Source organism: Pelodiscus sinensis, chromosome 3 (assembly GCF_049634645.1).
Source record: "Pelodiscus sinensis isolate JC-2024 chromosome 3, ASM4963464v1, whole genome shotgun sequence".
In the NCBI taxonomy this organism is placed as follows: Eukaryota; Metazoa; Chordata; order Testudines; family Trionychidae; genus Pelodiscus; species Pelodiscus sinensis.
This window is the reverse complement of record NC_134713.1, coordinates 129,920,990-129,937,103: the sequence shown is the minus strand read 5'-3', so window position 1 is coordinate 129,937,103 and position 16,114 is coordinate 129,920,990. Positions and strand designations below refer to the sequence as shown.

Genomic DNA, 16,114 nt, shown 5'->3' with positions numbered 1-16,114 from the left:
TTAGCTCCTCAAAGTCTTGAAAGGCTCCTTGCTCTGCTCTCTGCCTTGCCATGCAAGGCAGGACTTCCACCAGGTACAAAGTAGCTTCAGTCTTAGACACAGTTCTAGGTAGCAGCCAGGGACCTGACCTCAACTACAGAGTCACTACACAGAATCCACATAAGTGGAGGCATCACAACAAGTGCTTATAGTTACGTCACCCGACTACACATGTCTACTTAATGTAAATACTTCTATTAAGGTACAGAAATGCAGGATCGGGAAGACAGAAAGATATGACTATTTACATGAGAAAGGCAGAAAATACCAAAGAGATTTAAAACTTCAGGATAAGCCTACAAATTCAGAACTCAAGCCACAATTCCCAACTTTGATGAATCCGGGGTGAGTTTGGGATATAAAAAATATAGGGTCTTGTTTGGAAACTGGTTTTTAGCCTCAAACCAGTTGAACTTTGTTCAGTTTCACATTAAAATTTTAAGTTTATTTGAAATTGAACCAAAGCAAAAAATCCTCGAGGTGTAAAACTTCATGCAAACTCAGGAAAGGAGAACTATGATTACTAGTAATGCACAGCTGAATGATTGATGTGTATGTTCCTTCTGCAATAGTAGGAAACCTGGAGTGGCTTGCCTTATGTCTTTCATCAGTTTTCTGAGTGAGTTCATTTGAAAACTTGGTGATTGTCTGTTTGTTTGGTTTTTACCCACATGATTGTTCACTGGATGAGGTACACCACACTTTATGATTGGCATATGTAGGCTCATGGGTCTTGAAAGGTTTGTTGGGGGGGGGGGGGATTCTTGATCATTGTGCCAGTTGATCATTGTGACGGTAGGTTTATGTCTGCAGGTTTTGCATCTGTTTTTCTGGCAGTCTGGTGTTGCTTTGCTCTGTAAAGTCCTGGCCTATGGGCAGCTTGCTTTTGACAGTGAGCTTGATGAGGCTAAGGGGTTGTTTAAAGGCCAGAAATCTCTCTTTCAGGATATCATCCCCACTGGGTTGTCACTAGGGGTATGTGGCAGAGGGGTTGGGTTTTTTGCCCTGAACTGAAGCCGGTTCTCTCAGCAAATTTGGGTGGCCAGTTCCATGATGCATCTACTTCTCTGGAACTCCAAAAACTGTTTTGCGCAAAAAAGTACTGTTTTGCGCAAAAAAGCCCCGTTGGCTAAAATGGCGATCGGGACTTTTTGCGCAAAAGCGCGTCTAGATTGGCATGGACGCTTTTCCGCAAAAAGTGCTTTTGCGGAAAAGCGTCCATGCCAATCTAGACGCTCTTTTCTGCAAATGCTTTTAACAGAAAATCATGTCAGTCTAGCCGAAGCCTATATGTATATGGATCCACCTGAAGTTAACAAGTTGCAAAATGTCTCTATCAGGCCAAAGAAAATTGTAAGTGACCAGGACTCAGCAACAGTCTACTTCAGTGGTTGTCAACCTATGGTCCACGAACCCTTGGCTGCTGCCACCCTGCACTCTGGGTCACGGCTTGCTTTTGAGCCAATTCCCCAGATGCTAAGGGAGCAAGGGGAAAGTGCTTCCAACCTGTGCATGCCTCACACCACCAGCCTGACATGAGGGGCACACGCAGCATGCAAGCTCTTTCCCCATGCTCCCTGTGATGGCGCGAGACAGCCCCGCACTGAATCCTCAGGGCCCAGCCATGATCTCAACTATAAAAGCCTGAGGAAGGGTTCAGTCTGGGGTGGCAGCCGGAGGAGAAGGACCTATGAAGGAAGCTCCTGATCAGCACCAACCCGAGACCCCAGGAGAAGCCAGCGGAGATGCCGAGGCGAGTTGGGGAATAGCAGAGGCCGCCCACCGAGGAGACGTCACCCCAGGGCAGCTAACCTTACCAGTACGTGGGAATTAGTTCCCGTGGACCAGGTAGTAAGTGGCCCAGGGCAGGAGCGGGAGCTGCCTCTCCTGCCCCGGGAACCTCGGCGTGTTTTGGCAGGACTTCCCTGCTGAGGGAGTGGCACGCCATCCTGTAACTCACAGGGCCCTGGGCTGGGACCCTGTGGAGTAGGGTGGGCTCGGGTCCCCATACCGGGGGCGCAGACCCGCTATAACCCTGAGCGGCCAGTGCAGGCCTTGCCTTTAAGGACCATACTTTGAAACTGTGTTTATGGACTTAGGCCAGTGAGCCAGGTTCTAGAGGGGAAGAAGGTATCTGGGTTCATGGACTCAGGGCCCCTCCCTGTCCACCAGTGGGGGCAGGCAGGAGTGCCCCACCACACTCGCTCAGCTTCTGGAGAATGGGATCATAAACAGGACACAGCCCGGTATGCATGGCTGCTGCTCTCCCCTGCTCCATGCTCTCAAAATTCTGCCCTTGCCTCCTACCCTTCTGAAATTTCACCCTTGAGGATCTGGCTGCTCCAGAGTTCCCTTTGGCCATGAGCCCCCTCGCTCTGTGATTGGGCAGGAGATGGAGCGGACAGGAGCTAAGGAAGCAGTGCAGGAGAACAGCAGCCAATGAAACCGAAGAAGCTCCTTGCCCTGCAATCTGCATGTCCCTCAGCCTACACTGAAGCGGACAAGCTGCTTCTGTAATCTGGATTTGGTTTATAAATGGGCCAGTCACTTTTTACCATTTCTTTTCTCTTTTTAAAATACATCACCCTAGTCTAACTGTTCAAAAAGCATCAGAGTGGCAGGAAGGGTTTAGTTGGGCTGTTAGCAAAAATAAATAATTTGAGGGGGCTGTGAAATTTTAATAGAATGAAAAGGTTGGGAACCACTGGTCTACTTGAAGAAAAACACATTGAGATAATTGGTCTCCCTAGCTCAGAGAAAACACTTCTTCCTTGTGTCTGCAGGGAGGAGAATTTGAAAGTAATGGAAAATTAACAAAAAGCCAGAACAAAAATCTATCAAGAATCTATAAAGAGATTCACATGGGGAGAACTGAGTAGGAGAAAGCCTGATGAACATGAGGGAGGCTGTTGTAGGGGCAGAGTAGACAAAGGGTTGAGGATCCTGCCATGGCACAGAGATGATTCCCCAAGGACTCCCGAGAAACTGGTGAGCTTCTGAGGGACATCATGCTAAGGATTCTGCAGTTTTTCATGGAATTATAGAATACAAGAACTGGAAGGGACCTTGAGGAGTCATCAAGTCCAGTCTCCTGCCCTCACACCAGGACCAAGCACTGTCTAGATCATCTCTGATAGATGTCTGTCTAACCTGCTCTTAAATATCTCTAGTGATGGAGATTCCACAACCCCCCTAGGCAATTTATTCCAGTGTTTAACCACCCTGACAGTTAGAAAGTTTTTCCTAATGTCCAATCTAAACCTCCCTTGCTGCAATTTAAGCCCATTGCTTCTTGTCCTATCCTCAGAGGCCAAGGAGAACAATTTTTCTTCCTTGTCCTTGTAACACTCTTTTAGATACTTGAAAACTGCTGTCATGTTCCCTCTTAGTCTTCTCTTTTCTAAACTAAACAATCCCAGTTCTTTCAGTCTTCCCTCATAGGTCTTGTTTTCTAGAACGTCAATAATTTTTGTTGCTCTTCTTTGGACCTTCTCCAATCTTTCCACAGCTTTCTAGAAATGTGGTGCCCAGAACTGGACACAATACTCCAACCGAGGCCTAATCAGCTCAAAGTAGTGTGGAAGAATGACTTCTCGTGTCTCCTGTTAATGCATCCCAGAATCATGTTTGCTTTTTTTGCAACAGCATCACGCAGTTGACTCATATTTAAGCTTGTGGTCCACAATAACCCCTAGAGCCCTTTCCGCAATACATCTTCCGAGAAAATCACTTCTCATTCTGTATGTGTGAAACTGATGGTTCCTTCTTAAGTGGATTACTTTGCATTTGTTATTATTGAACTTCATCTGATTTACCTAAGACTACTTCTCCAGTTTTTCCAGATCATTCTGAATTTTGACCGTGTCCTCCAAAGCACTTGAAACCCCTCTCAGCTTGGTATCATCTGAAAACTTAATAATCATACTCTCTATGCCATCCTCTAAATTGTTGATGAAGAAATTGAACAGAACCAGCCCTCCCAAAAGACCTTTGCAGAACCCCACTTGTTATACCCTTCCAGCATGACTGTGAACCATTAATAACTACTCTTTGAGAACAGTTAACCAGCCAGTTATGCACCCACCTTATTGAAGCCCTATCTTGGTTGTATTTCTGTAGTTTATTGATAAGGTCATGCAAGACCGTAGCAAATGCCTTACTAAACTCTAGGTATACCACATCCACCACTTCTCCCTTATCCACAAGACTTGTTATCCTATCAAGGAAAGCTATCAGATCAGTTTGACATGATTTGTTCTTTATAAATCCATGCTGGCTGTTACCTATCTGTGACAAATGGGTTCAAACCAACTGCCCTAAGTTTAAAATGTCATAAACCTGTAAAAAGACGAGATGGGTGAGATAAAATATTTTATTAGACCAAGTGCTATTGGTGAGAGAGAGTGAAGCTTCGAGCTCCATATAGCTCTTCTTCAGTTCTGTGCATCTCAAAGGCTTGCCTCTCACCAAGAGATTCTGAGAACCAATAAAAGATCTTACCTCACCCACCTTGTCCCTCTAATATCCTGGGACCAATATGACTACAACCACCACTGACAGAACTGAGCTCTTTGGCAATGCCATAGTTAACACTCTTTCAAACCGCTTATAGCCCAGGTTCTAACAAAGGGGAGAAAATCCTCTCAGGTGGTCAAAAATGAACACGTCTTTTAATGCAAAAATACTACTTCTGTGTAAAATTAAATCTGCATTACCTCCCTCCCCCAACATAGAATGATACAACAATATTATTACAATTCATGCTACATAGTACCTGTTAATTAAATAACATTATTTGTAGATCCTTATCTGCAACAGAGAAGTTGTGCTATGGTTTATAAAGGTGCTTTTATGATAAAGAGATTTACTACCATACTGTGGTTATCCAATATAAAATGAATATTTAAACTGTCATCACTCTAAACCCCTACAGAATAGCAATCTGTTTTATAGATCCAAAAGCTCATATGTCAGGAACAATCATTGGAGGCCTAAACCACACTGCTGTCATACACAGTGTGAAAGTAAATGACTTGAGGAAAAATCCCTGGAGATCTAGATAATGTAATTCAAATTTAACAAGGCTCTAAGTGGTAATCACACCCTGAATAACAATGGAATCCAGATGCCCAAAAACATATTAAGACGTACCAAAGGCTTATTCTTTTCTTTTTTAATTAATTGAACATGAAGCCCAAAAGCACACTGTAAAACACATAACTGTAAAATATACTGGGGATCAAAAGTACACAGAGAAATGGAAATCAAATGAAATTATTCAGTGGCAATACATGCAAATGTCAAAGTTAGTAGGACTCTGACAGCTGCAAATATTCTGATTCCATTATTTCTTTTAAAATATAATAGAAGGTATAAGAAATGTGAACAGACTCAGAAAAACAACAGGATCCCTAATCAGTTAAAAAAATCAAGCAGGCCTTCATTCCATAGCTAATGAAAATGCTGCAATACATCATTCTCTTCATCAATTACCACTTTTTCTGCATCTTTCAGGTAAGAATGTAAACTTTGCACCTCAAGAAAAGAACACAGTTTTACTTCACAAAGTTTTTTTGAAAATGGTCTCATATATTTAATAGAACACTGTTCACCTCCCAAGTACCTCAAAGTACTTCACAAAGTACTCCAAAGTAATCCATTCCAGAGGTGGTTCTAACAGGTGATGAACAATGCTGTCTAAGGGTATGTCTACACTAGTCCCCTAGTTCGAACTAGGGAGACTAATGAGGGCGACAAACTGCAAATGAAGCACGGGATTTAAATATCTCGCACTTCATTAGCATGTTCCTGGGCGGTCGCCATTTTGGAAATTGACTAGCCCGGAATAACTGCCCGCATCTACACGCGGCAGTGAAACGGGAGTTCGAAGTAAAGCCCTTAATTCAACTTAGCTGTTAAATCTCATTCCAGGAGGAATAACAGCTAATTCGAGTTAAGGCTTTACTTCGAACCCCTGTTTCACTGGGCAGTTATTCTGGGCTAGTCAATTTCCAAAATGGCGACTGCCCAGGAATATGCTAATGAAGTGCGATATATTTAAATCCCGTGCTTCATTTGCAGTTTCGGTCGCCCTCATTAGCCTCCCTAGTTCGAACTAGGGGGCTAGTGCAAACATATCCTAACACTGCAGAAGACTATGGGAAGAAAGTGAAAATAAACACCCTTACCTAATTTAAATTCAAGAAAACTGAGGGGGGATTTTTAGGTAGAGAAACTAATAACTGCAAAACATAATTAATCATAAAAGAATTGATCCCAAATAGCACCATAGAGCAAGGAAGATTTTTTTTTCAAAGGGAGCCAATCCAGAAATTCATGATGACCAGCTGAAAAATCTTGCACTCTGCCACAAATTACCAAAAGAGACTAGGTATATTGAATATGAGTTCAGTCCCTTTTGCCAGGCTATGGACTACTTATTATAAACATTTTAACATAATCAAGCATGTTCTTCTTTTAATTCATCAGCTACAACTCAGGATGACCTCCTGATAGCTCAGTCAATTTAAGAAAAGTGTGGTTCCTTTAAGGATAAGTGCCCCCTTCTTTCCAAAGATCACATTCTACACCTCTGATAATAGCCTACAGAAATCACTCTTGGAAATCTTAAAGAAAATGCACAGATACACTATTTTTCATATTCACTTTGTTTTGGAAATAAAACAGATGTAATATTGTCAGGATGAAACGTTTAATCTTCCTTCACAGAACTATTCAGTGTCCTACACAGTCTTCTATGACTCATGAATCTTAAAAAGAAATAAAAATCTGTTGTTTCTTTATGTGAAAGGACTAAACTTTGATGCTAGTGAACCTAAGACGATTCAGAGTTCAGGTTTGATTCAGTAAAGCAACAGATCCCTCTTGGGTGGGAAAACTGGACTGCAAGTCTCAAGAGTCAATGAGATTCTGGGTACTCCCACAGTTGATAAACTTCAGGAACATTAAGATTTTAATCTTGGCATTAAGAATATAGTGCTGAAGTCTATTTCCACATGCCCTATATCTACCAACAACCTTTTGTTGTTTTTTAAACCTGTGCACTTGTGACGAAGCGTGCATCTACTCTGCACCTTTATTTCGAGATAATTAGCATTATTTTGAAATAACAATGTGAGCGTCTACACATCAATTCCATTATTTTGAAATAATTTTGAAATAACGGATGGCTTATTCCAAAATCTGTAATCATTCTACGAGGACTAACACCTATTCCGAAATAGCTATTTTGAAATAAGGCGTGTATAGATGCTCCACTGCTGCTATTTTGAAATAGTCCCTCACCAGGGTCATTCTAAGTTATTCCTCCCCAGTGCCTCTTGCAGCTCTAAATCGAGATAGCACGTCTACATTAGAGAAGCCTGCCTCAGACTAATTTTGAGGCTTCTCTGCAGTGTAGATGTGCTCTTTTGAAATAAGCTCTTTTGGAATAACTATTCCAGAATAGTTTATTTCAAAATAAGCATGCAGTGTAGAAGTACCCCAAGGGAGCAGATACAAAGGGGGACTGGAGACTTATTACTATTCAGCATGTAAGTAGTACTTCTGCTGACAATGTGCCTTAACCCAAATGACCAGTACTCATACTGATTCTGGAGCAGAACCGCCTTGTATCAAGTTTTAGATTACAGTCGCCTTAATCAAATGCAACAGAACCACAAAAGGAGGAGACTGGTTCAAACTGAGTTCTATAATGGGTGATGGCTGCGACAAATTATTTAACTTTGGATAAGCATTCCCTCCATTCCTGGAAAAAATTGCCAACTATGTGCAGATCCTTCAAATGCAATGGAAAAATATTAACAAGGAAGAAAAAAACAATTTACTTAGTCTGATTAGTTATACAGGAGCTGAAAATAAAGGCCTCAAATGCAACATCACAGCCTTTCAAAACGGCGGGAGTCATGCTGATACCACTGCTTGACTAGAGGCAGTATCATCACCTACCGATCTAAAATGTGTCAGTGTCTAAAATTAACCAATGATTCATTTTTTTTATAGAACAGGAGTAATATGATCAACAAGCAACCATTTAGGTTCATAATCTATCTAAACAGAATTACTGGATGTAGGACTCATGTGTCATGTTCTATAATGTTTCACTGGAGTCTAAAAACCTCTATCCTGCTGAGTTGTGGTTATTCGACAGCATGACTGTGGAAAGCAAAGACAACAGGAGCGCAGAAGTCTTGCCTCCCCATATTTCCTACTGAATGAATGAGACATTGCCTATCTATGCCTTCTTGAATGTGCCTGTGCTAAATTCTTAAAAGTAATAGTAGATAAAATTGTGTAGAGTGATACAAGAATGCCTGCACAGTCTGTTACATTCTTTGTAAAATCTATTTGATTTGACCTACACCTTGATAATGTTGAAAGACATTTCTCTCAATGACAGAACATAGCTAAATATTAACAATACCTGTAGACTGGATCTATGAGTTGGTAAAGATCAAGGGGGATCAACTGAAGTAAGTATCCAAAAGTTTGAATATGAAACAAAACTTATAGCACCAGGCTTCTGATCCAAACTGTACTAATCTACCATCTTAAGTAACTGGTCTCATCTCTGCTCCTTTTCAAAAAGAGTTTATGTCTGTTTTCCTCTATGCTATGCTCACCACAAGTTAACCGCCACTCTGGGGTTTCCTGGTTACTTGCATAATTTTGGAAGTCCCTAAATGTGAAAGCAAGTGCCTGGATTGAAGAGAGGAAGCAACAAACATATGGGATTTCTCTGACACAGCAAAAATTATTTGTGGGGATAAGCAAAGTGGACAGGGATATTCATCACAATCACAAATCTGCAGAAGCAATCACCACAGCAGACAATTTTGCTGGGCATCTCAAAAGAAGCCAAGGCCCTAATGGAGTTTTAAACTGAAATACCTTCTTAGCTGTCAAGCTGGGCTTTCCATCTTCTGTTTTCCAAACAAAACTCTATTGTATACAGCATTGTAAAACAATAGATTTTGAAACCCTGTAGTCTACACTACTTATTAGCATTGTATTGCCCTGGTACTTTCTTCTAAGAAGTTGAAAATCTTAAGTTAAAAATATACCTTATCATTAACATATAGACATATGAAATGTCATACTGGATATGATTAATGGTTCATATAATATGGTATCTCCTCTCCAACAATGACCAGCACTGTATGTTTCAGATGTACAAACCTCCTATTGGATTAATGAGGTAGTTTTCTCCTGGGAAAGGGGGGCGAATTTTCTGACAATTAATATTTGGCATATGTCCTGAAGCATGCTTCACACATCTACATTGTTCTCTGATTTATATCTACATCTCTCTGAATAATCAGTCTACATTATATAGTATGTATTATTTTTCTCCTGCACAATATAGTGTAAGTGAGATGAGAACACTGTAAAAAAGTGATGGACAAACAAAAAATAGCCAGGTATCTGTTTTCTAGATTAATCCAAATCTTGCTGGTCTGAAAATTGGGCTGAAAATCTGATAAGAACAAGATCTGTTACTATTTCTAAAGCTTGCTGGTTCCAACTGTGTCTAATACCAAAAGCATGGCTTCTCTCTCACCTGGTACTTCCATGAACAAAACCTTTAATACAAAAGTCTAACTGATATTTTTCAACTGCAGCAGACATTTTGTTCAAGGTTTGTGTGACTCTCCTTTTACCTGACCATGCTCATCTGTCCTGACTTTAATTAACATGATCAATTTACTTTGCCATAAGATCAACACAGTAAAATTTAACACAATCCAAGAAACCATGTTGATTGGGGCCACTTACGCAGTCTGAAGAAAAATAGAAAGAAATGTTTCAGTAAATAAATATTTGATGAGCATGTGTTCTTTCTGGTTAAGTGACACTCTGGAGAAGTACAACACAAGTGACAGGATGTAACCACTGTTTTCGCAAGACTTCTGATGTTTTCATGTGACATTTGCAACTACAATCAGTAATTTTAAGGAAAGGAATTCAGTGACAGGGAATGAAACCGACATAATTTGAAGGACATACTCTGCCACAAATGGAACAAGCTCTCAGTTTTCTTTTATTTATTTTTTTGGTATTGCTAAGACTTACACGAAGAACTGTTGAGGCTTCAAGGGCTTTCATAGACAGCTTCTTGTTTGGAGTTTTAAGGACATTAAAACATGACTCACAGATTGACTGAAAGCCTGGTTTTAGTTTACATCTGGTTTAGGTTTAGGAGTCTGCATGCTGCACAGTTTCAGTAATTAACCCCTTCAAGTGATGGCTGCACAAGGAGTATTTGGCTGCAGAGTTGATGATTTGTAAGCAAAAGTCATATTTTTTTAAAGCAGGCTCTATATGCTTCCAACAGACTGGAACTGAGTGACTGCCTGAAACACAGATGTATTGGTATATTTTAACTAATATTTTTCTTGACACATTTGTCATTTGCTAATAAAAGGCACAAAGCATCTTTTCTGGAAATGAGCATGTTAATGTCACATAGGACTCTGTATCTCCTCACACTGCCCCATATAAATAAAAAGCTGTAGAAATATTTTATGATTTTAAAGTCTTTATATTTGTAGCAAATTTATGTGACTGCAAAGCTTAAATATTGAGATTAAAACAATGGCACATTGATTAATTTATTAACCAAAATGAGGAGATGGTGCTACAAAATACATTTAAAGCAGACCTATTAGAGGGGTATGAATTCAAATCTCTTAGGCTATGTCTAGACTGCAAGCCTCTTTCGAAAGAGGCTCTTTCGAAAGAGAGCGTCTAGACTGCACGCGGAACTTTCGAAAAAGCAAGCCACTTTTTCGAAAGAAAGCACCCAGTGAGTCTGGATGCTCTCTTTCGAAGAAGCCCTATTTACATTCAAGAACGCCTTCTTTCGAAAGAGCACTTTCGAAAGAAGGCGTTCTTCCTTGTGAAATGAGGTTTACCGCCGTCGAAAGAAAAGCCGCGTCCTTTCGATTTAATTTCGAAAGAACGCGGCTGCAGTCTAGATGCAGGTGAAGTTTTTTCGGAAAAAGGCTACTTTTCCCCAAAAAAACCCTGAGTCTGGACACAGCCTTAGAGTTGAGGAAATTCTCTTGTATCTTACTTTATTCCCTTTCACCAAAAGCTCAGAATAACTAGCATCGCTGCACATTCAAGCCTGGTGGGGAAAAGGGGTAGCAAATCGTTGAGCCAGCCCAGTGGCTCTTCCCTTGATTAACACTAATCTGATGCCAAGCACCATGTGTGAATTCTTGGGAGGACTGCTGAAGGTAGACATGAACTGAGAATGAGGATGGCATCCCAGTACAGATGGGGATGATGTACTTTTGGACCTTAACATGTGAGTCCATGATATTACTGCCCCTTTGACCTAACTCATGACCACTTGTGAATGGCACTTGCTTTGCAAATTGTGAATTGGGCTCTCTATAGGTCAGACAGGAGCAGAGGCTTATAGTTTCAGGTAAAAGCAGAAGAAAAAGGTAGATGTGGCAAATTGGGAATATCTGTATACCTCTCTGGGTGACTGCTGAAGCTTGTTTGGAAGGTACTTTGAAAATACAACATTCTCCACACATGCTAAATATTCATGTAAACATTTTTTCAGTCACACAATTCAGAAACAGGAGAGACTGATTCAGTAATCTAGTCTATCCCCCTGCAAATGCAGGAAGATTCAGTGAATTATACATACTCATAGTACAAACAAAATAGCAATAAAAAGCATATTATTTGAGTCACCACACTTACCTTGTTAATATGTACCATCAGTAGTTGTCAACTGAACTTGATAATAGTACTACCACATGAACACAAACAAGCATTGGCAGAATCAAGATTTTAAATCAGTCTGTTCATAAAATACTTTTTTTAAAATTTTTACTACTTAGGCAGAAAATAAATCTAACCTTGTGTTTTTAATTCTATTTCACTGGAACTTTAGTGGCAATTGCACAATATATTACAAGCACTAAATTTACATGAATTTATGCTAGTGGGCTAATTTTCTCTTGTAGCACTTCATGACAATATATTCAAAGAGCCATTTCCAGATGGCTTAAATGCACCATGAGAAGTGCTTTAGACACATGGTATTTCTTATTGCCTTTTTAGTGTTCCACCTCTTTCCCAACCCTGAATCCACAGCCAATTTTCTACATTCTTTTCCTCCTCTGTCTCTTCCCCAACTGCTAACACTTCAATGGTTAGAATTTGGCATAGTTTCTGATGGGTATTGCACCTCAGGTGCCAGGTATCAATGGAGACCCAGCCCCTTTCTACTTCAGGTGAAAGTCTTTGATTGACCTAAAAGGTAGGTTTCAAAATCCATGTAAAGGAAACAAAACCACTTTTTTTAAAAAATTACTTTGCTAATCCAAAATAGTTGATATGCACAATGCAGAAACCTTTGTATCAAAAATCTGTTTCCATTGTTTCTGTGACCCTAAGCTGCCTGACTCTCTTTACATGGTCAGTTGATTTAAGTCATGTGGCAAGTGCTAAGATTTCTCCCATGGAATGACATAAGAACAGAAGTCATCACTTGGCATGACTGCATGAAGGAGGGCTGCTGACAGCCAGGAGAGATCAAACGCAGATCAGGTTGCTTAACAAACTATATGTCACTGAACTCAAAAAGGCTAAATTGAGAATCCTGGAGAGCTGAGAAATCTGTGGGCAATTGATGGAGCCAAACTCAGTAGGTATATTAATAAAACATCGAGCTGTTCTTCAGTCTTCTATTTATTAAAATGTCTACTATAAAAGACATTAATCTCAACCATATACTCTTTTTAAGCAAAAACAGGAAAAATAGACAGCTTGTGAGTTTAATAACATGGTTTCCAGGGCAATTTGTGTATATCTTTTAGTTCCTCATTTTAAAAAAAAAATTGTAACTGAAATCTGTTACAAACAAGGCAGCAGCAAGCAGCCAACTTACTTGTGACTAATTAAACTCTTAGAAGAAACTGTCTTCTCTAATGTTTACAAAGTTCAAGGAATACAGTTCATAAACCTTACAACTGGACAAAAGCTTGAGCAGTCATAATGGGGAAAAAAATAAAGATATAGAAATCACAAGGGATTTTTCCCTTGAAACAAATCGACAAACTTACCACTTTAATACAATAAGTATCAAAGCTTTTCATTGTGAATTACCATTATACAGAACTCCTTTGAAAAAAATCAAAGATGTTTTAAATCAGCATATCTCCATGTGTGTTACTTACCTATTTAGGAAAAGCAGCGAGGAGTCCTGTGGCACCTTATAGACTAACAGAAGTGTTGGAGCATTAGCTTTTGTGGGGAAAGACCCACTTTATCAGATGCATGCATCTGACGAAGTGGGTCGTTGCCCATGAAAGCTTATGCTCCAACACTTCTGTTAGTCTATAAGGTGCCACAGGACTCCTCGCTGCTTTTGCAGATTCAGACTAACACGGCTACTCCTCTGATATTTTACCTATTTAGATGGGAAAATATAGTAATTTCTGGAATCAGCTGCTAGACTTATACCTACAAAAGTTTCCACTATAGGCCTTAATTGCAATTTCAGTCTGAAACAGACCTATTGGGCTGAAGTTTTTCTTGACTGGTCTATAATCAACAGGTAATTTTTTGAAGGCAGCAACAAAATCAGTGATTTTTTTTTAAATTTTAGGAGGGCAGGAAACAATCCCACTTTGCCCATTGCAAAAAAAAAAAAAAAAAAAAAAACAACCACCCTCCCCCCCCCCGCCTAAAAACATGCTTTTTGAAGAGGCACACAGTATTTTTTTAAACTGCTATGTACACAGTGATGATGGACTGGGGCCTTCGCTCGAACTGAAAACACTGTCTTTGTCGTACCAAAGTTATGAGGGTATGCCTACACTACAAAGTTAATTTGAACAAACAGCTGTTAGTTCGAATTAACTTTCATAGGCGCTACAAAGGAAAACCGCCAGTTCGAACTTAATTCGAACTAGCGGAGCGCTTAATTCGAACTAGGTAAACCTCATTCTACGAGGACTAACGCCTAGTTCGAATTAAGTAATTCGAATTAAGGGCTGTGTGGCCACTTAATTCGAACTAGTGGGAGGCTAGCCCTCCCTAGCTTGCCCTGGTGGCCACTCTGGGCACCACCAGGGAAACTCATCTGCCCCCCTCCTGGCCCCGGAACCCTTAAAGGGGCACGGTCTGGCTACGGTGCCCGTGCCAAGTGCAAGCCTGCCAGCACCCAGCCAGCAGACTCTGCACCTGGCAAGGCACGAGCCAGCCACCCGCTGCCACCCAGCCCTCCGCCTCTTCCCGGGACCAGGCTGGCAGCTCCCAGGAACCTGCCCGGGGCCGCAAGAGGCGGTCTATTGCGGACATCATGGATCTCATCGAGGTTTGGGGGGAAGCCTCCAACGTCCACGACCTCCGCACTAGGCACAGGAAAGTGGCTGTCTAGGGCAGAATAGCTGCCAGCCTGGCCACCCAGGAGCTGGTTTGCATGAAAATCAAGGTGGTCAAGTGAGACCCCAACCCTGAGCTTAGAACATAAAAACATAAGAATGGCCGTACTGGGTCACACCAAAGGTCCATCTAGCCCAGTAGCCTGTCTGCCGACAGCGGCCAACACTACGTACCCTGGAGGGGATAGACTGAAGACAATGACCAAGCCATTTGTCTCGTGCCATCCATCTCCAGCCTTCCACAAACAGAGGCCAGGGACACCATTTCTACCCCCTGGCTAATACCACTCCATGGACCCAATCTCCATGAATTTATCTAACTTCTCTTTAAACTCTGTTATAGTGCCTTCACAGCCTCCTGCAGCAAGGAGTTCCACGGGTTGACTATTTGCTTTGTGAAGAAGAAATTTCTGTTATTAGTTTGAAGCCTGCTACCCATTAATTTCATTTGGTGTCCTCTAGTCCTTCTATGGGAACTAATGAAGAACTTTTCTTTATGCACCCTCTCCACACCACTCATGCTTTTATAGACCTCTATCATATCCCCCCTCAGTCTCCTCTTTTCTAAGCTGAAAAGTCTCAGTCTCTTTAGCCTCTCTTCATATGGGACCTGTTCCAAACCCCTGATCATTTTAGTTGCCCTTTTTGGAACCTTTTCCAAGGCGAAAATATCTTTTCTGGGGTGAGGAGATCACATCCGTACACAGTACTGAAGATATGGCGTACCACAGTTTTATACTTCCCCTCCTCCTTCTTCCCCTGGCTTCCCCCTTCCAACTCCCACCTCCCAGTTTCCTCCTCCCCTCTCCCACCCTCTCTCTTCCCCTGTCCCACCTCCTTTTCCCAGTCTCCCTGAGTTTTGTTCAATAAAGAGAGTTTCTATTTTTGAACACACATGTCATTTATTTTGTACATCAGGAAGGGGGGCTAGGGAAGGGTAAGTGGAAGGAGGTGAGGGAGGAATGGGGTACGAGCCCCCGATAGGGAGGACTGGGGTGGCTCTGTGGGCTGCTCGGGGTGGAAGCTCTCCTGCATGGCCTCCTGGATCCTGACAGCCACCCGATTGACACCTCCCCTCCCCCCCCGGATGGCAGCCTGCGGCAAGTGCAGCCGGGCTGATGGCCGAGTGCTGTGATATGCCGAGTGTGGGCATTCAGGGCACTCCAAGCCAGGACTGCTTTGCTGTCCCTCATCGAGGTAGACAAGCAAGTGGGGAACCCCTGAGAACTGTCTGTCCGGGATGGGGGTCGGTTCCCTTTAAGCACAGCCCTCGGCTAGCCTGAGACAGCAGCTCCATGCTCTAAGTCCTAATCTGATGCCCTGCCGGCACTGCTTCTGGCCATCCTTAACCTTGGTTCAGGGTCCACTCAATGTGGACATGCTAGTTCGAATTAGCAAAATGCTAATTCGAACTAGTTTTTAGGTCTAGATGCACTAGTTCGAATTAGCTTAGTTCGAATTAACTAATTCGAATTAAGTTAGTTCGAATTAGTGCTGTAGTGTAGACATACCCTGAGAGATTGAAAGTGCCTGAATTGCAGTTTAAAAAAAAAATCAATGACAGGTGAAATTTTGGCCCTATTGAAATAGTTAGGACATTCGCCATTGACTACAATGGGGTCACAATTTCACTGAGAGTCTCT

At 41.6% G+C, this 16,114-nt stretch overlaps 1 protein-coding gene across 2 annotated transcripts in view; it reads right to left on the bottom strand.

Annotated features, from left to right (window-relative positions):
• FMN2 (formin 2) overlaps positions 1-16,114 on the bottom strand; it is a 241,250-nt gene that overhangs the window by 70,091 nt on the left and 155,045 nt on the right. The window lies entirely within an intron of this gene.